Here is a 22,324-nt window from a genome sequence, read left to right on the forward strand (position 1 = left end):
AAATAAATAAAATTGTGTCTCCCAGATTTAAAACAATTGCATTCTTAGCAATTTTACACGCAGTAAATTTTTATTTATCACTTCAGCAAAACTGAAGAACAGATGTACTTTGAATATTCTTTAGCTTCAGCAAAAGCATATCAACTACCTAATTTCCTCTTGGTTTATTGCCTTCTTTTGCGGGAAAAATAATGCGCAAGCTAGTATTTTCCACATGACAAATGATAGTGTATATGTTTTTAGACTATAATTACTTCATGTACATTACAACCGATTTCTAGTGAATGCATTACTAGAAAAGAATGTGATGGTCCTTCTGACTATCTTGTAGCCCCTTTAATTTGATGTGCACCTCTAAAATGTGCATGAAAGCGACCCATGCTGCAGTTGAGAAGATCTGTATGTGCATAATTACTATGTAAATATATTGCATCAGGGACAGTAAAGGGGAAAACCCAATATCTTCTTTGTGGTATATAGTGGTAATCTAAGAGGTTTAAGGCCCCATGTTAGCAAGTACATAAGGCTATGGCTGTATCATTTACTAGGTTTGTAAAAATGCAGCTTGTTCTTCTGTTTACTAACTTCTTTTGACAAGTTACTATTAGCATAATCATCAATGGAAAATTGGTTCTTTGGGGTTTTTTTTTATAAGGACAGTAACTAGGAGAGACAAGTAGTAGTCATAGAATCGTGGTTCACCAACAATGTATTGATTAACATTTCTTCAACAGCCCTTAGCTGAAGTATATAACCATGAGTTGTTCTTCAACAAATGCACACACAGTGTTGTCAGAGCAGAACAATTGGACTTCTTTTCTAGTTCTGGAGCATAACTAGATTGATAAGTAATTTTGACACTGAGAATCTTTAAGGACATTTTAATGGGTTAGCTGCATTGATGAAAGATATTAATGTCATTACTGATTTGTTCACAAAGAAACAACCTCAAGACATTGTTGTAAATGTTATGATTGTCAGTAGAACTTGAATAGGAGAACTATTGTTTTCTATTTCTTTACAGCACTCTGGATAGTTATCTGAATCTAAATTTCAGATTAGTCTCCCATGTTGTGTTTAGCAAATATAAAAGTAAGTATTTCTGAGTTTTATGTGTTCTGACTCAGTAGATCAGTTTCTCCCTCATTACTTGTACCTTTTTCCATCTCTTCTGTTCCTATCCCACAGTTCTTTTTGCCATCCACTGATTCCATTCTGTATATATTTTCCATTAGTTATAGGCATTTCCATGAAAGGTAACTTATACAGAATCTGTATTGTACTCCTGAGCACTTTTATCAGGAGATGAATCGGTTTGAAGAACACTAGCTACAACTTTCCTCTACATACCACCAACTAGAAAATGTCAAAACAACTATAGTAGTTTCTGGTTTCACTACCTTTCACGTGCTAAGAGAGAATTCAATCTAATTCAGATTTAACTACTTTTCTTTTTTTCTCATCTAGACAAAGGCACAAAATTGTGTTCTTTCTTTCTTAGCAATTTAGTCTCTACTTGGAGCCGTTCCTATGAGCAGTCACAGAAATTGCAAACATAGTCAGTTTTAAACATTGTGTATAAAGATAATTTTCTGTTCTTGATGGAACAGAAATTTTATTTCCTGTCTTTTGTTGCCCTTTTATCCGTAGTACCCACATCACCAAGAAAATAAGTGGCTTTTGCTTGCATTGATTGTATCCCCCCTCCCCAACCATTTTTGCTAATAAGAGAAGTAACATCTGAGACAAAATGTAGGCCTATGCCTCTAACATTGTCTATTTTCTTCTTCTGTATAATGTGTAACATCTTTGCCTGGTGAAGAAGCTAGTGAAGCATTCTTGGGAGTTTTCAGGATACATATTGTACATTTGGCCAATTTTTTAAAAAAGCAATATTTTGTGGATTTGACATTTCATTGCATTTTGATGCACGGGCAACATGGTTACCCAATGTTGACCATGCATCAAAATACAATGAAATTCCAAATCCCTTTAAAATGTATATCAGGTAGTTAGGATCACTTATGTTTTATTCTTGTTTATCTTTGACCTGTATCTAGAATTCTAGGTCTGATAAAAATAATTATAATTATTAGTACTGCATATAAGAAATTTATAAGGGAGATTTACAACATTTTTATTTTAAGAGATGAAGTTATTATTTTCTGAAGGTGGATTTCATTTTCTAGACAAGGGTTTGTATCTTAAGCCACTTCTAACACTTGCAGTGAGAAGACTTCATGTTATTCTCGTTTCAGATCAAAGCCCAGAGGAACATTATCTTGGTTCCAGAAATATTACAGAAAATAGAGGAAGCCATCTATAAAATGGCAGCAGAATGTTATCAAAAATTTTAATTGTCCTTCAGTATTAATAGACCCTGTTTTCCTAAAAAGCTAGACATTCAAGCTAAATAAGCAGCTACCCAAAATAAATGTTGTGCCCATAATACACATAATTACTTGAGCTGTCATTCATTTTACTGTGTCACCTGTGTATGTGCCTAGGGAGCCCCCCAGCTTTTGCTGATAACAACTAAAATCTTGATAAGTTCTGTGTTCGTTTTAGCATTTAAATTAATTATCTCTCTGTGACTGAAGAGCACTCAGATGTGCAAAAGTTCTTCAATGTATGTTGGAAAATGTGTAAGTAAAAAAGGGTTTTTATTTTTTTTAAAGGCTGTTGCTAAGTGATCTATCAGAAATTCGTTAGGAAAAGAAATCGACTGCAAAAAAGTTAGACATTAATGCCATTTTTAGCCATTCAAGATCTTGCAAACCTTTATACATATAGATATTAATTGTTCTGCCATTTCTCGTTTCCATGGCAAGATTGTCAGGTTTTTCGTTTGCATTTATCATTTTTAAGAGCTAAGGAACTTGTTAAAAAACAGGGTTGAGTTGAGAGCTGAGAAAAATTTTGTGTGTGCTCAGATAGAAACATACGTGTTCGGAAAGTGGTTTTGCATGCTATTTTATATAACGATTATGTTGTGTGCAAAAAAGGAAACTGTCTGTTTGGCCAAAAAGGACCCACAGTGATTCCATGGAAAGTTAAATAACAATGTTTGGCATACTCATCTTCACGAAACTTCAAGAAGAAATCTAAATTTTATAGTGATACTTCCTTCTCTGTGAAATTTTAATCAAAAATGATTCTATTATTATGATTGATGGGAAATTAATTTAGTATGTTAGACATATTTGTTAAACAGAGGTTTAAAAACAATAAAGCATTTAATGTGCTGTATAAGTGTCTAAAATAGTTTTAAAACATTCAAAAATTGTTGAACTGAAAATAGTTGATCTGAAAAACTTGATTTAATAATAATAATAATAATCCTAACTTTATTTGATATCAGTCTAGTTAATGATCATGTTATAAAACATTGGCATTTAGGGAATTTTAAAGATAAAATTATAGTAGCAAAAATATCCATATGGCAGCAGTACTATTTAATAATAATTAACACACACACACACACACACACTTCTTTACAGATATTGAGTTCGATCCCAGCCAAGGTGCAGTCCTATACACTTCATATTTGTATGTTCAGTTCAACTTCTTAGTTAACATTCTGCAACTATTAGTCCTAAGTAAGGCCCCTTCCACAAAGCTGAATAAAATCCCACATTATCTGCCTTGAATTGAGATATATGGCAGTGTGGATTCAGATAACCCAGTTCAAAGCAGATATTGTGGGATTTTCTGCCTTGATTTTCTGGGTTATATGGCTGTGTGGAAGGCCCCTAGGTAGACAACATTGAATCAATGCAAGGTAAGTGTATACTTAACATTTCTACATCTAGAACAGATCTAGTATGCATCAACCTTTAGTTGAGACTAAAGAATTGGAATTTAGGCCATGAAAATGTTTCCTTTAATTATTTTATTTTATTTATATACTATCTTTCTCTAAAAACTGTAACTTACTAAAACATTTACTTGAAGTGAACTTTGGTTGGTTTTTTGTAAATCAGTGGAGATGTTTTATTGTTTAGGTTTTATGTCATTATATAAATTTGTTTGAATATGTTTTGTTCCATTTATTGATATTAGGTTCTGTTTTATTTTCATATGTGGGGTTATTTTGGATTACTCGTTAACATTTGTTTGTTTAATTGAGCCATTGAATGTTTACCTTTTTGTATGTTGTAGTCTGCCCTGAGTCCCCTTGGGGAGATAAGGTGGAATAAAAATGAAGATGATGATGATGATGATTATTATTATTATTAAACATGCAGAAATGTTACAATAATGTAATTAAAGTTTGATTTCAAAACTCTTGACTTACAAGCACAACAGTAGAGAACTAACATTGTGATTACTTCCATCTCATTGGTTTTACTGGAAACTAAACTTAGTTGATAGTGCAAACCTATACCTCCTTGGGAAGAAGTTGCAACGAATTTAGTGAGAGAAATGTATAACTTTGTCTTGATTTAAGAATATGTCATATTCCAGAATTTTTAAAAGAAGTTGCTTGATTCCAGAGGGGGTTTTTTTGTTTTGTTTTTTGTATTCTTTTTTCCCCTTGTTGTTGGAGAGATATAAACTTTGACATAGTTGAGCTATGGTATATGATATGCAGTGAAGAAATGTGAATATATGAAACAAATGTGGATTAGCCATATCTAGGACAGATTTGAAACTGATTTTCCACTGTCCATCTGGGACACTAACCACCAAATATTCTTGAGTTCTTCAAATGAATACCATATAGATAAATATTAATATCAACAAATATCACTTTACCATGGCTGTGAATAAAAAGCAAATCCAAAGCATTTGTTCTGAATCACAGAAAGATGCAGTTAACAGAACTGAAAAATGAAACATAAGTGAAATGTTTTGGCTTCCATCTTCTTCAAGTTCTTCAAATGAAAGAGAAACCTAATACTTAACAACTGTGTATTGCCTACATATATAAATATTTTAGGTGTACATGTATATAAGTAACATGCACACACGCACAATAATTACAGAAATTTTGGATCACAAAGAAAGAATGCTTAACTGAATTATACAGCAGTAGCACTATTGTTGTTCCAGTACTGTATATTTTCATGTGTTAGTTGAGGGGCCAAAATTATGGATTTCAATGTGAGTACATTGAGGGTCATTCCATGGAGAGGGAGAGTACCAATGTAACCCCAGGGGTGCAGCCATTCTTGGCCGCCACTGCCATTTCCCTACCTGGGCATTTTAAAATGCCAGAGGCAATGCCATGGGGTTTTTTTTTAATTGTGTAAGAAGCAGCTTGAGATAACTGCAAGTTGCTTCTGATGTGAGAGAATTGGTCATCTGCAGAGATGTTGCCCAGGGAACATCTGAATATGTTAACCATCCTGTGGAAGGCTTCTCTCATGGAAAGCTGGGGCTGACAGACGAGAGCTCAAACTGCCGACCTTTAGATGGAGATAATAGAGGGAAATGGTGCTTCTTTTAAGTTCTCTTGGGTTAAACAAAGCTCTTGCCTTTCATCAATATGTTCAGAGAAGAGGATGATTCCTTTTTTAATAAGAGTTAAGGTACAATACTCACGTTAACTCATGGATAAGTCACTCCAAGTTTTTTTTTGGGGGGGGGGGGGATGATTTTTTTACTATAAAAATTCTAGAGTTACGCAGTACAGGGTAATTGTGCCCTCTGATTTTCTACTTGAAGCAAACTGCCATGATTTGGAGCAAACCTTTAAGGTTCCTGCTCTTGATTACCTCTTCTACTTTCAATGAGTCCTCTTTTTCCTGAAGACCCTGTGACTCCACATGATACTACAAGCTAAAACTGGATTTTAATTAAGTAATCTATTTTTTAAAAATAACCACAACATGTATACTTTCATAAGGTCCATACTATCCATGCCGAACTTTAGAATTAATGATCTTGTGATTAATGATCTTGGAGCTATACACCAGACAAGGCACACATTATTTTTCATTGTTGTTGCTAATTCAACAACATATTTTCTCCTAAATTTGATATAATGTTCATCAAAAGAGACTAGGAACTTTAAAATGAAATTAAAGTTTCTGTAATTTTCCCTAGTAAGTTGGCTATTCAAGTAAAAATTTTACATCATTTTGTTTTTGCAAGGTTAAGTTAGCTGAGTGTGAATAATTTGTGTTCTACTTCCTCCAACCAGAGGATGATCACAGAGGTGAACACAGTAGCTTTGCCTCAGGGCCTGTTGATGAAAGCTGAGGTCATAGAAAATCCAGCTCCCCACACAATGCTAAAAAGGCAGTGGGGCCGGGCCGGGACGGGGAAGGGAGGGGAGAGTATTAAGCTTTCTCCTCAGGCAATCTGCTTTAGCTGTTGTGAGAAGCATAATATTGGATTAGATTCGAGTGTCATTGTGCTTGGTTTGCAGAGCCAGTTACTGGATTACTTTGCTATGAAATAATTGAAATTTTAAGTGTCACTAGTGGTTTCTCTTTTGAGATCTGTTCCCCCTCTGTATTTTAGATTGTAGTTTAAAATCATGTTATCTTTGTTTGTTTTAAGATCCATTTTTTGCAAAAGGAAAAAAAAATAATCGCTTGATCTAGACCAAGATGTACTTGTATAAATGTCAGGCTGTTGTTTTGCATGAAAATGTGAGATTTGTTAATGTTCCAAGCAGGGACACATCACTACCCTGAAAACTTTGAGATTTGAATCTTTTGGGATATTATCTGCTAAATGGAAGGGTATTTTCAAGGAACCACTTAATACTGGCATATTTGTATATAAATCAGATTAGGTGTGCTGAACTTGATGCGACTTGCTGACCCAATCTTAAGATTGTTGTAGCAACAAAGAGGTGCTTAAGATGGGGTCTGCCAGCTGCTGCGCCAGTACAGTCTCTCAGGATGACATTGTAGAGTGTTTTTTCTGATACTGCAGATCTGCTGGTATAGCCTAAAGGCAGAGTTCTCCCCCTCCCCCTTTATAACTACTGATTATTTGTGGACCCTGTTGAACCTGCCACTCTTAGTAGAAACAAGAAGGAAGAACCTCTTCTTTCTTTGGATGTTCATTCCAGTTCAAGGGAAAGAAGAAATGTATTTTTCAGCCTTGATGCTAGGCTCTCAGTAAAGGGAAGCAATGGAGCACTTCTTCTGGAAAAGCTCATCAGACAGGCTGAGAAATCACCCTGTCTTCCCCTCATGTGACAGAAGGACAGAGAAAGCTTTCCTTTCCTCCCTTGGCCTGGAGAGCAGCATAGGTGAGATTTTTGTGCTGGCTTTGCAGGTAAGGGGTGATTCTAAAGGGCTGTATGCATCAGAGGTGGTCACTGGGAAGTGCTTAGTAGTTTTTGCAGTTTCCTCCGAACTGTGGAGGAAAGTGAAATATTGTAAGGAATTTCATTTAATTTGCTGACTTTTAATGTGTTTCTAAATGAAGTAGTTTGTTAAATGTTACTGTAATATTACAAAAGTGGGTGTATTGAGATGAAATCTGTTGAAAATGTTATATATGGAGCTCCACTGAACCCAACATATTGAGGTATAAGTGAAAGGAAAGTATTGAAAAGAAAAGAAAAAAGAAAAAACTAACTAGAAAAACAGGGAGGAGGCAAGAAAAATAGGAAGGAGAGTTGTTGACTTCCAATCTCTTCCATCAAGGTGGTGGATCGTTGTTAATTTTTAGTCTTTATTAAAATGTTCAATTCCCTCTCACAATAAAAAGGACTTATATTTAAATCATCATTATCATTTTTTCTTGTTTCAAATAGTCTTTAATTAGTCGAGTCAATGATTTTTTCTATATTCTTGGTAGCTCTTCAGTTGGTTTGTTAAATTGTCCATACTCATAATGTTTGCAGTTTTCAGTGGCAATTCCTCTATTGGTGGGAATTCTTTGATCTTCCATTTTCCTGCATAGATTAGTCTTGCTGCCATTGCAAAGTAATTGAATAGAATACCTTGATTCTTGTCCAAGTTCATATCTATCATTCCCAGAAGGAAGTATTCTGGTTTTATTTGAAATCTTATATTCAATATTTGTATCTTTTCATGTATATTTCTCCAGTAGATGTTCGCAATTCCACAGGACCACCACATGTAGTAAAAGGTACCCACATGTTTTTCACATTTCCGACATTCTTCTGTATATTTTTATAGCACTTCGCCAAATTTTGGGGTGTGATATACCATTGGTACATCACCTTGTACCATTTTTTTTAAATCATAAGAATATGTATATCTTAATTTTTTATTCCAAATTCTTTCCCATTCTTCCATTCTTATATTATGCCCAATATTGGCGACTCATTTGATCATACAATCTTTTACTTGTTCAGTCTCCATGGACCATTTCAGAAGAAATTTATATATGTTAGTGATTGCTTTTGTTTCCAGTTTTAATATTTTGTCCCAGATAGAGTCCTTTTCTGAGAATCCTATTTTCTTATCTTTATTATAGTATTCTTCAAATTGTCTATATTGAAACCAAGAAATATTCTTGAATGTTTTAATTATTTATTATATATTTATTCCGAACATTTTTACCCTGCCCTTCTCAACCTCTGGGGGGGACTCAGGGCGGCTTCCAATCGGCAATAATTCAATGCCGCATTATAAAATACAGAATAACAAATATAACAATTAAACATGAACATTAATAAATAAAGCCACATTTTAACCTTTTTTCTAAAGGTGAGGAGGGATGACGATGACCTAATTTCCCCGGGGAGCAAATTCCACAGGCAGGGGGCCACCACCGAGAAGGCCCTGTCCCTCGTCCCCGCCAAGCGTGTTTGAGACAAAGGTGGGGCCGAGAACAGGGCCTCCCCAGACGATCTTAAGCTCCGAGGTGGGACGTAGGAGGAGATACGTTCGGACAGGTACACTGGACCGGAGCCGTATAGGTTTTTATAGGTCAAGATCAGCACTTTGAATTGTGCTCGGAATTGGATCGGCAGCCAGTGGAGCTGGCACAGCAGGTGGGTGGCATGCTCCCTGTATGACGCTCCAGTGCGTAATCTAGCTGCCGCCCATTGGACTAATTGCAGTTTCCGAACAGTCTTCAAAGGAAACCCCATGTAGAGCGCGTTGCAGTAATCTATTCGGGATGTGAAAAGAGCGTGGATCACCGTGGCCAGATCCGACTTCCCAAGTTACGGGCACAGCTGGCGCATGAGTTTTAACTGTGCAAAAGCTCTCCCGGCCACCGCCGAAACCTGGGGCTCCAGGCTCAGCGATGAGTCCAGGATCACTCCCAAGCTGCGAACCTGCGAATTTCTTCTTGGGATTTTAAAATGTTGTTTCCATTCTGGTTTTTAAATATTTCTTTGTAAGTTGGCCATTTTTCCCAACCTAATTCTCCTCTTTGTAAAGCTTCTAATGGTGAGATCCATAATGGAGTTCTCTGATAAAATCTATTTTTATATTTTCCCCAAATTTTCACTAAGTCAGGCCTTATGAAATGATTTCCAAAATTCTTTTGTATTTTCGTTTTGTCGTACCACATGTATGCATGCCAATGGCTTCTCAAGTCAAAGCCTTCTTAATTAAGTTTTTTAAACTCAGGTTGGACCAGTCTTTTATCCAAAGTACTCACTTCGTAGTACAGTTGGAGTACAAAGCCACCTTTGTTTGTTTGTTTGTTTGTTTGTTAGATTTAGAAATGTTATTCTAGTTTTTTTCCCATCCAAATAAACTTTGTAATACCTTGGTTCCAGTTTTTGTATATTTGGCTATTTCTTAATATTGGCATAGATTTAAAAAGGAATAGCATCTTTGGCAAAATATTCATTTTTATCACTTTTTGTTTTGAGGAGTAAAATGTTGTATATAGACCTCTACTCTGTTAATGTAATCCATTTTGTCAAATTTGACTGACATTTACATTATCTAGCACTCAAAAATGTTTCTTTAATGAAAAGTGACATTGATACTAGTCACAGTTAGCTCTCAATGAAAACCTTATTCAATAAGTTTGGTTCTTCCTTATTAAAAAAAAAAAAGGTTGGTGGTAGGCAATGTGGGATGGTTATCACCAACATTCTCATCTTAAATCTATATCATCTAGCCCAGTGGTTCTCAACCTGTGAGTCCCCAAATGTTTTGGCCTTCAACTCTCAGAAATCCTAACAGCTGGTAAACTGGCTGGGATTTCTGGAAGTTGTAGACCAAAACACTTGGGGATCCACAGGTTGAGAACCACTGATCTAGCCATTCATCAGTGAAAACCCTATTCAATAAGTGTGGTTCTTATTAAAAAGAAAGGTTGGCGGCAAGCAATGTGGGATGGCTATCACCAACATTCTCATCTTAAATCTTCTCTATCACTGAGCTATTCTTGGATTGCAAGGCCTTTGTAGAGGGTTACACCCAGAAATAGCAATCAAGTTTGATATATAGAGCTGCTGTTTCCTAGGACTAAAGAGAATTTCTGGCCCCTCAAGGCACAAAGCCTAGAAATGTAGAGATCTAATATGTAAGCCACATTTTTCAATGACCTGTAGTAACCTCCTAAATTTCAGCATTGTGTTTTAAATGTACCAATGGCTAATGGCCAGACTTCTCAGTTGGCTAGATCTAAATGCTTTGGTGCAGAACTAGAGATTCCTTTGTATCATCTGCTGTGTGTCATTTCTAGTAATGCCATTATACCCTGTCACCAATGCAACAAAGGGATAACATTATTTCCTGCTTAGGTTTTTGTTGTTGTTGTCAAGTCCAGTAGGAATCAAGTCTAGTAGTTATAAACCTGAAATGACTGCATTTCTGGCAGTGTGGTTGCCCCGACATTTAAAACAATTATCTTGAGGAATTTCTAAACTTAGACAATGTTCAATTTTTTCAGGAAGTATCTTAGAAATGCTTCTGACACGATGAACCTAAACAAACAGTTATGTGATGGTTTTGTAATGTTAGTACACATGCCAAGATTTAGCTCCAAATCGGCTTGAAACAAAATAATTTCACTTCATTTTTTTAATACAGCAGTCAGAAAGTCACCAGAAAGCCTATATACGGTAGAGCCAGGTTGAATAAAACTGGTTGCTTAGAAATTGAAAAATTATATATTTATAGTGATTTTCAGGTTCAGTTAAACATCTATAAAATGTTCTGAACCATGTTCTAAAACATCTTGACATGTTTCGTTCTTACAATAACACCTAGAACACTGAAGTAAGATACAAAGACCCCACCTGACATACAGTAGAGTCACGCTTAGCCAATCCTCGCTCATCCAACGTTCTGTATTATCCAACGCAGTCTGCCTCCTGCCCAGATCCACTGTGGTATCAATACATTGTGATGTTTTGGTGCTAAATTCGTAAATGCAGTAATTACTACTGTATTGAACTGCTTTTTCTATCAATTTATTGTAAAACATGATGTTTTGGTGCTTAATTTGTAAAATCATAACATAATTTGATGTTTAATAGGCTTTTCCTTAATCCCTCCTTATTATCCATCATTTTTGCTTTTCCTTTGTTCTGCCAGCCTGTTTATGTTGGGTAAGCGAGACTCTGCTGTACATATCAGCCTCCATTTTAACCCTTACATTCCCTCCGCCCCCCCCCCCCCCACACACACACACACACTGATGTGTATAGTTCAGATGTTACTGCAAACAGTTGAGGAAGGGGATGTTTATTTACCTGTCTGTAGTCTACTACCTATAATTTGGAGATTGAGAATTCTTGGAATCACTGGCAAATAAATGTTTGGATTTGACTCACCACAGTACTATAGTGACAAAGTTCTATATTATGAATGGTTTCCTTCTGGAGTAATTTAATGACTGCAAAATTTGGATCTGGGATTCATTTAGAAATTGTCTCTAGTTTTAAATTCCTAAGACCATCATGAAACTGGGTCCTGAACTCTTTCAGAAATTTGAGCTACCTTGGCAATTAGCTTGTGCCACCCAGCTACCTGAAAGAAACACAAGGATTCTAGTACAGGCAATTAAAAAAGTGCCTAGAAAAGCAAAGGCCTGATCTTTAAGACTTGGTCTGCACAATGGAAAGCAGTGTCTGTTGCTCCTGGGATTTATGCCAGCTGTGCTTCCTGTGCTTCCTGGTTGGAGAGGGACTACAATTCAGTTATAGAGCATATGCTTTGTATTCAGTCCCTAGTAAATATGTAATTTTTTCAGAAATCGGTGTGAGGGATTCCATTTTTCCCTAGAAAAAAATGAATTTTTTGAAAAACCATTATATAAGAATTATTGGTAAAGGCACCAGAACCCATCTGACCTCCAAAATTATGCAGGGTCCACCCTGGTTGTACTTGGATGAGATACCACCAATGATACCAGGTGCAATAGGCTATACAGTGGGCCCTCAGTGTCTGCTGGGTTTGGTTCCATGACACACACACACACGGATACCAAAACCCATCTATCTATCTATCTATATACATACATACACATATACATATACACACACACAGTGGCACAGCAAAATGGCTTAAAGAAAATGATAAAATGAAGATATGCTTTTTAGATATTTTTGGCATATTTTCCAGATGTAGATGGTGGAATCTGTGGATAAAGACTCCATGGATAAGAAGGGCCAAATGTATTTCAGAAGACTCAACTGAAAGAACTACCTTTGAGTATTCCTTGCCTAAGGCAACCCTATGAAATTCATGGGGTTACCATAAGTTGACAGGCAATTTGAAGGCATGCACTATGCACTCCTCATTAGTTTAAGAACATAATATACATTTGTGTGTGTGTGTGTGTGTGTGTATCTCTTACTAGGTTTATTAAAGTTAGACTTTATTTAGACAATTACAAGTTGAGCCTCTCTTATCCTGAAATCCTAAAGACTCAAAAAGTTGAAACTTTTTGCTGGCTATCATCACCATCTATGGAGAAATACAGTGTGTCACATTTCCAGTGCCCACTGAGGTTTTTTTTTTTTTAATTCCAACAGACCTTGATGTGGGAAAGAGACAGGGAGAAGGGTCAAAGTTCCGCTTACACTGTAAAAAGCAGACATACCTAATTATTCCAAACTCCCCTTCCCAGCCAAAAGCAGTGCACAACAGGACAGTCACACTAGAATCAACTGTGAGGGTGTGTTTTATATGGAAGACTGGACTTTTTCCCTGTTGTACCAGAGGCCAGTACTAGCTGTCTGTCTTTCTCTTCTCTTCTTTCTTGGAAAGGAGCCTGCCAATGACTTACAAAAGTGCATTGGTCAATAGGCCACTGCTATTGCTTTTTAGGTGTGGTCTAGTAGATGGACATGCAGACCATTTACTAGACCTTAGGCAGCAATAAGGTATACTCAGAGCGACAATAAGCTGCTCTGAATCCCTCTACAATAGAGAGGGGGTGAGGATATAAAACAAAGTAAATAAATAAATTTAGTCTTAGGAATATCCAAGCCCACATGAAGAGGACAACAAGGCTGCTCTTGCCAGCTAGTTCATTTAGTCCTGGTTTCTGTGTTCTCTTGCCATTTCATAAAGTAAATTTACTTGAAACTCACAGAAGAATGGAGGATGAGATCTTTTGGGGCTTGTTTTTCCCCACAGAATTCTGATCCTGGTCTTTTTCCAACCAAGCTAAAGAAAACTACAGATTATAGGATATCACCTATCACTAGAGTAATCTAATGGGAATTCAAGAAAGATTGCTTTAGACCTAAACAGTGAAACGATTTAAGTACTATTAGGATAAAACTCCCTGATCATTGTCTGAGTTGCAGAACACCCATTTCCAGTGGCACAGGTCAGACATAAATAATATGTTGCCACTTGTTTGTAAAAGGCAATTAACTCCTCCAAGGAATATTTACAAAAAAATCATGTGGCACCTCAAAAATGAACATACTTGCTTTTTACATTTTTGTTTTGATAAGGAAAGCTCATTTTACCAGATGCATAACGTATATAGCAAGAAAAAAATGGGTGTGTGTATATGGGATAGATACACATATGATTGTACCTCAGCAGCAAAGGAATAATCTCTGTATATAAATTAGTAATATGCAACAATAATCTCAGGCTAGGCTACTAAACTGTGACATCCTCATATCAAGGAGTCTGAATACCCGTTTTTCATCACACAATAGTCACCAGCACATAATAGTCACACCTCCCTTTTGAGGAAGGCAAAATAGAACATTTGCCTTTTCCCACATAATAGGTGCACCCTTAGTTCACTCGCCAGGGCTCCACCAGCCTGCGTGACTGCCTTTGAAGGACCACCCATGCAGGTGAGTGAGGTGTCACCCACTCACATGAGTGTTTCCTTTGAAGGTGCAACCATGTTGCACCCTCACATGGACTATAACATAATGAAAGAAACCCCTCAAATGAGGCTTTTTCACAGCATAGTCGTCTCTGTCACATAATAGTCGCATCCTCCCCCTCCCCCCCCCCCCCCCATGGGAGGTGTACCTATTATGCAATGAAATCCAGTATATATTCTCAGAGCCTTTGTGGTTAACTTTATTCTTTTCTCCCTAAACTGTCTTACCTTCCTCAAAAACAAGCAATTCTGAAACTGCATCAAAACAGCAACGAAATAATCATGCTAACAGTGATACTGATAAAGGTATTGCTTGCTACCGGGCAAACCAGACTGGGATCCCTCATCTCACCTACAGATGTTTTTAATACGCTTAACATTATCCAATACCAGTAACTGAGGTAGTCTAAATACCACAGCAGGGACTGATTAGCTTTTTCAGATCACTGCCTTTATTTGCTGTTTGCAAAGAAGCTTAATCCAGTGCTGGAGATCAGGCTTCCTGCTGTGGTTTGAGGTAGTTTTCTCTTATTCTTTGTGTTCACAATGGCAGAATTTAGGGAGGGGATTCCTGTTTCTCATGAAAACCTCAAAATAGCCATGACTGTCGCAGAATATGGGTGGTGTTTTTTTTAATGAATCATTTAAAATGTTTCAGTTGTTGTTTAGTTTGTTCAGTATACTTTCTTTCCATCTTTCCAAACTTGTCTGCTGCATTACCAGAAATAGTTCAATAATACAATGAAGCTGTGGAATCTGCAGTTTATTTCAGAACTGAAAATAGGGCAATCTGAGGAAACTATATATGCATAGAAATACATTGTATTATGCTGCCTGTAGTCCTTTTTTTGGCCTTTATTTTAAAATTGAGATTCATTGTGTAGCGCATTTAACAAGAGCCATAAAGGACCATGTTTTTCTCTGTTCGATTTAACTTTTACTCATTATATCTGTAGGAACTGAGGAATTGGTCTTTCTGTACATTGATACTTTTCAGGATTTATTCTCATGTAGGATAGTGTAGGAAATGTATTGAATGCACCGAAACCCATTTAGGAAAGGATAGATGGAATGTGAATCTAATAATTCAGTTTAGGAAGTCAGTACCAGTTCTTAACAAGTGTGGCTACTCCTGCAAGGAGTAGTTCCATTCAAAGCAATTCTTCAGTTTTAGAGATACCTCCTTCTGCTAGATGTAAGGACATTCCTAATTTCTCGCAGTAGATGATTTAAATGTTGAAAAATGTATTTCAGTATTTCCTATTATCAAAAGTACTATCCACACATGCTGAGTTTTTCACCAGTTTGTAGAATCACTGTTCTTTTTTAGGAATATGTCAACCTAGATGAAGCTCATTAAGCCTGCATTGTCATAACTTATTCCTTCCTCAAGGTTTTCTGATTTGTTTTCACATATTGTTCGAGATTTCCCAAACAGATTTCTAAAACTGCAATTTTCCTTCCAGTTGTCATCTGTTACTTCCTGGTTCCATTAATAGCCTGTTTTGTAGCTTTTTCAGAAAATAAGCAAATGCTTCAAGTTAAATGAATACATTTGTAAATAATTTGGTACAAATGCGGATTTCTCCAGCAATTTTCTCATTTTGATTTTACTTTGCAAAGCTAGAGAAGAGTACAGGTATAATTATGCTACAGTTCCAGTGATGTGGTGTTTTCTCCCCACAAGATGTGAAATGTTCTTTGTAATAGTTAGCTGTAGGTTGTTGGGGGAGGGTTTTTTTTTGTTTTGTTTTGTGTCGTTCTAGTACAACCTTGCAACTTTTACTACTCAAAAATAATTCCCTTTCTTTGTTTCACGAATTAGAAACAATGAAGAAAAAGCTGAAGTCTGCCCAGGCCAGGTGTTTCTTGTTGGCAGCCTGCTCCCTAATGACTCTGGCTCTCATACAGCAGCTGCCTGCTAGTCTCTTTTGTATGGCCTATTGTTGCTGCACACCCCTCCTTAATACACATGCTGCCCGGGGCAGACCCCGAGAATGACATCAACTTGCTTCTCTTAGAAACCTACCAACCTGACGCAGGGTAGGGAGGTTGCCTTGCATCTGCCTGGCCAACTAATTGTGAGCCTTTTCTGGCCTGTGATTGGTTGGTCTTCTCCTCAGTAATAGGTTAAGCAAAGACATTGCTATTCCATCTGGTCAACCATTCATTGTTCTGCTTGCCTGCCTGGAAGTTTGCAGCTGAAATCAGGACTTGCTTTTGGAACTGCTGCAAAAAAAAAAGCCACCCAAAATCTGTGTGCTTTCCAGTGAACGTAAGTATTTGCACTTGCATTTGCCAGGGAATAATATTTTTAAAACTTCTTATCTACCAATTTATTAATCTGTATCCAAATCATAGGAGCACATTATGCTCTGGACATTTTGTTAAAAATCTGAAAAAATGCATTTTCCCCTCATCACATACTTTTTAAAATGTTTTATTCAAATCTTAAACTTTCAGTGAATAGTCAGGGGAAAAAGTAAGACTGATACATTAAGGGAAGCTTGAAACTGGTTATTGATGAATAACAATTTATTATTAATAATTGATTCCTTGTAGCAAGCTGAGATTCAACAGTCAACAAGTCCAAAAAATGCTTGTTTTTGATTTGTAAAGTGTATAGAAGCAAGCCTGGAAACTTTAGTTATCTGTATTTAGTGGTTGAATTGAATTTATGTGGCTTTTAAATGTATATTGAAATGAAAGATTCAGTCCAGCTTTCCTGAAACTGGACTTTGCCACTGACATCTGTGGTCTTAGTGATCTCAAAACTGCATATTGCATTGGTATATGATGCATATTTAGTTTTTTCAAAACTTTTGAGTTACTATTAAATTTTGAATTTAGGTGTTAGGCTAAGCTGCACTTAACAATTTATGTTGAGCCTGTCAAATAGGGAAGAAAAGGATATTTTCCAATATCAGATTGGATGGAAAAAAGGCCATAAGGGAGGGCTAAAAAGAGGCTTGCATTTCTGCCACATGCCCTATTGTGTGAACATATGCATAAGTCTATTGAAAGTTTTCAGAAGATGGGCAGGCCACCAGTTGCTGGTCTCCTGCAGTTCCAGTAGACATCTGTTGCCCCAGAGCATTAACCAATCTGTTCAATGGGACATCCTTCCTTTGTTAGAGTGAGGGCGGTTGTCTGCATCACTCTCTGAAATACAATGGTAATTAAATACATTAAAAGTCTTGCAAAGGATATTTATTACATATTCATTATTTTGATTTACATTGTTACAACGGTTTTGTTATTTATAACCCTGGCCAGATATTCCAATATTCATTTTGCATACTTAAAGCTCAAGTTGTCTGTCAGCCTAGCATCTCCTTTGAAATACAGTACAGGTTGATTATCTCTTCGCCAAAATGTTTTGGACTAAAAGTGTTTTGGATTTTTATTCTCCCCCCACCTTCCTGGATTTATGAATACCTCTTTTTCCATATATACATAATGTGATTTCTTGAACATGGGGCCCAAGTCTAAACACAGAAGTCATTTATATTTCTTACACACCTTATATAAGTAGCCTGAAGGTAACTTTATACAATATTTTAAATATTTTTGAATATGGAACATTGGAAAGGAATGGTGTCAATATCTTAGCCAGATTTTAGAATTCTAGATAAGGGATACTGGAACTGTAACGACATTTTTGGTGTTGATGATTAGTGGCAAGCTTTACTATTGCATCTGAGATGCAATAGGAGATATAGCCCAAACAGTTCTTATAGACAATGGCAAAGATCTGTACTGGGCAAACTGTAACATAGTCTTGAATCTGGTATTGGTAAATTCTCATTAATATGATCACATTATTTTCATGGTTCAAAAAGTAATGTAAATAAAATGGATGGTAATTGAAAGTAAGGTCATATAGTAAGTAAACCTCTTAAATTACATCAGTTGGCTAAACATTAATCTTACCTAAAATAGAGCAAATTAGCTTTGCATGCCACATTCAATTTAAGTGTAATATACAGGGTTAGTCAAAATGCATAGGCCAATAAGCCATTCAATTGAATGGCTTATTGGCCTATGCATTTTGACTAACCCTGTATTTCAATATGTCTATTCTGCCTAGGAAAAATGTTGGGTTTAGGTCAGTATAAATTCATTTCAGGATTTCAGTATAACTCAGCAAAGCTTCTTTCAATGCTGCATGGTGGCTAAGTGCTGAATAATTTCCTTGCAATGCTATACGCAAACAGTTGCTACCACTGCATTGGGGTACAAGTTATATTTGTTATATAGTGCATCCAATGGTTTCATCAAAGACTTAATAAGAATGTGGTTACAAACTTCTGCAAAGTTCCAATCACTGCATGTCATGAAAAAAAGATGTATAAATCACAATTGGAAAGCAATTTTGGAAACAGAAGCCATGGTGTCTGTTTATAGTGGATTCTGATAAATAATTGCCTGAGGCCGAAGTCCTGAATATATTGAAATGGGAGTAGGTTCCATTTCGACAGCAGGAAAGTTGAATCCAAATGCTGTGCCATTATGACTGTAAATTCTAAGTACAGTTTGTTGTACTGTGCTTGGAACTTTAGGAAATTATTTATGATAAACTTGGATAAAATTACGTTATACTAAAACAAGTTAAAATAGCCTTGGTACTTAAAATAACTACAATGTCTCATTTTGATTAGTGTATATAGATAATACTATTTCTAGATAACGTCCCGAAAAGATCTGTTGTTGATCCCTATATATACTTAATAATTGGTATTTATTGGGCAGGGGTGCTTTGATTGTGTTTTTTTCCTGCATAGCAGGGGGTTGGACTAGATGCTCATGTGTTCTCTTCCAATTCTGTGATTCTATGATATATTTTCAGGTAATTGTGTGATAAAACTTAAGGATTTTGTTCAAGTAAGTTCACTTATCAAGAATGTGGACAGTATTAAAACCCACAGGTTGTATTCAGCTTAATATTAATTATAAAATCAATCTTCATGACATCCCAGGAGTCTCATAACATGTGTATGGTGGTTAGCTTTGTAAATGCTACATTTCTCCTTTAGCAGCCAGTAATGTTTCATATCCTTCTTAAGACTAGTGCACCATCTGGAGCAAACGGTTATTTCTACAAAATCTTCTCTTTGATCTTCGTTTCTTACCAATTAAATTGAACAAAAATACTTGGATGTCAATCATAGATGTGTTAGCATGAAAGTAAATGTTACTGCAATCCATATTGTTTGTGCCCAGGTACTGATAAAAGCAAGTGAGCATTTCATAGTGCATGGATTTGGTGAAGGCCCATTATCTGTATATTACTGTTACAATGCATGAACCAAACTAAAGTTTCCAGCTCAGTTTAAATGTATTGCCCATTAAATATACTTCCTCCAGTCAAAGCAGATTGCAGGGTTTATGGAACAATGATGTCGGAGCTTCCAGATTGGTTTGGCAGCTGCATTGTTCTCCAAGGGGATACCAGACGCACTTAAGTCCCCATCTTTTTTCATAGGCTTTGTTCATACCAAATTATTCTTGCACTCTGCTAGCATTCATGATGGCTTGTTAAAGGAACGCATCCTAGCAACGAAAGGTTGGTTGCTAAGCAACATAGCTTTCCATAGGTTTTTCTTGTTTAAGATACTTTTTGGTGGTTCGGTTTTATGAAGGCCGCCGAAGTGTGGGTTTTGAACTGTATTCTTTTATTAGGATACTGTTGTGATTTGTTAGTAGCAATGGGCTGAGAGTAAATTGAGGAGTTAGTAAATCACCATGTTCTTCAGCTTTGCTTCCTGAATTTAACATTCATTTGGATGGCAGCATTGTTCAAATAAACCTAGAAATAGTTATTTTTGTAAAGTCAAGTCTGTTGCATCTTTATGTAGTTAATACTGATATTCTTTTTACTGGCAACATTTCCATTTTCTTGGAAATTCCAAGAAAATGAATAATTATTTTTGAAAGCAATTGAAGTAGATTACACAGGCGAATTGCTTTTCTGGTTCTGTGCTACAAACAGTAAGGTTAGGGTAGAAAAGCTTGGCTGAAGTCTGACATATATATGCTTAAAACTCAAGAAATTGTAACAGAAGGAGAAGGAAGAGATATTATGGAACAAAATACTCATTTTTGGCAAGAATACACGCACACACAAACGTATTAGCCCTCATTCAAAGTTTGTGTGTGAGGATCTCTCAAGTCCAACATACAGTAAGCGCTATCGGGTGTGATTTTGTTGGACAAGAAATGACTTGAAACAGGAGTCCTTGATACAAATCTTTGCCATCCCTGGAAAGGTGTGTAGCTCTCATCCTACAGTGATGGATTCAGCCTATGGGACATCCAACATAAAAGTAATCATCAATGCAGATCTGCTTTCTTTGTTCTGATTGACATTTCTGCATTGGAAAAATATAGTTAATCTTTTTTTTATTTATGTAGTTGAAGTACACAAATGTCTTCATATTTTTCAGAGGATCTTTCAAGAACATTTAGCGTGAATGAATAGCCTTATCTAGACCATGGATATTATTTCTGGCTATCATGTGTGCCTGGGATGGAGTAAAAGAATCCAAATTCTCTTAAGTGGGCTTAATCTTGTACCTTCTTATTGCCATCATGTGTCCCTTTGGGAAGAGAGATGCAAGTTAGAAATAAAATGTTGTTGTTTTTGTTTACATAGTTGAAGCTTTTAGTGAAAAATCTTTTTAGTGAAAACAAATAAAGATTGCACAATAGCAGTTGGTGGATCATAGGCTTTGCATCCACTGAATTAACGTCGTCCCAAATATGTTCTGCTGGTTGACCGGTGGGGCAGTGGGTTATACCCCTGTGCTGGCAGGACTGAAGACTGACAGGTTAAAGGTTCGAATCCGGGGAGAGCGTGGATGAGCTCCCTCTATCAGCTCCAGCTCCTCATACAGGGACATGAGAGAAGCTTTTCTCAAGGATGGTAAAAACATCAAAACATCCAGGCGTCCCCTGGTCAACGTCCTTGCAGACGGCCAATTCTCTCACACCAGAAGCGACTTGCAGTTTCTCAAGTCGCTCCTGACATGACAAAAAAAAAAAAAAGAATACAAGTAATTTTTGTACAGTGTTCAGATTTATCAATGGGTTATACTTTTAATGAGTAAATAAGGATGTTAGACAATATATGTGTGCTGGTAATGCAATTCTGCTTTTGTATCCTTATGATAGATTATTTGGTAATAGTAAACTATAAATTTGTGGGTTTTTTCCTCTTGCTTTGGGATTTTAACAATCTGAAACTGTAGAACCAACAATCATCCAGGGTTTTGTGCCTTTTTATTTCTCTTGCTGTCTGGTTTTGCAACACTGCAATCAAGATTTTTCAGTTCAGAAACAAAGTTGATAGTATAAGCTTGCATAGATTTACATCTGGGGAACTAGATTTAGTCTATGAAAAATTATGCTACCAACTTCATTCTCACAGTTAGTCTCTAAGATGCTACAAGATCCCTTCGCATACTAGATTCTTCAAGTTAATGTAGCAGGAATGTGGCGCATGGGGATCCAAAGATTCAAGGGAAATAAAAAAAGTCTTTTTTTATAGTAAAGGCCATTTTTACCAGTTAGAGCAGTGGTTTTCAATCTGTGGATCCCCAGATATTTTAGCCTTCAAGTTCCAGAAATCCTAACAGCTGATAAACTGGCTAGGATTTCTGGGAGTTGTAGGCCAGAACACCTGGGGACCCAAGGCTGAGAACCACTGAGTTAGACCATCTTGGCTGGATGCTGGAATTTGGCAGAATTGCAACAACAATAAAATGCTTAAAGAAAATGCTAGATGTCATAAAAGTGGAAACATTTGCAACTATTATACAGTGTGTTACAAAGATGTCGCAGGTAGCTGTTTATAAACTTTTTGAACTGTATAAGCCAGGGGCCCTCAAACTAAGGCACGAGGACCAGATGCAGCCCTCCAAGGTCATTTACCCGGCCCTTGCTCAGGGTCAAACTAAGCCTGAAATGACTTGAAAGCACACAACAACAATAATCCTATCTCATCAGCCAAAAGTAGGCCCTCACTTCCCATTGAAATACAAATAAGTTTATATTTGTTAAAATTGTTCTCCATATTAATTATTGTATTGTTTTAAGTGTTATTTGCACTACC

The 22,324-nt window shown here is 36.5% G+C and overlaps 1 protein-coding gene across 1 annotated transcript in view; it reads left to right on the forward strand.

Annotated features, from left to right (window-relative positions):
• The window catches only part of ZC3H12C (zinc finger CCCH-type containing 12C), a 50,108-nt gene that overhangs the window by 10,862 nt on the left and 16,922 nt on the right, over positions 1 to 22,324 (forward strand). The gene's annotated exons all lie outside the window — the stretch shown is intronic.

Source organism: Anolis sagrei, chromosome 3, assembly GCF_037176765.1.
Source record: "Anolis sagrei isolate rAnoSag1 chromosome 3, rAnoSag1.mat, whole genome shotgun sequence".
Lineage (NCBI taxonomy): Eukaryota > Metazoa > Chordata > Lepidosauria > Squamata > Dactyloidae > Anolis > Anolis sagrei.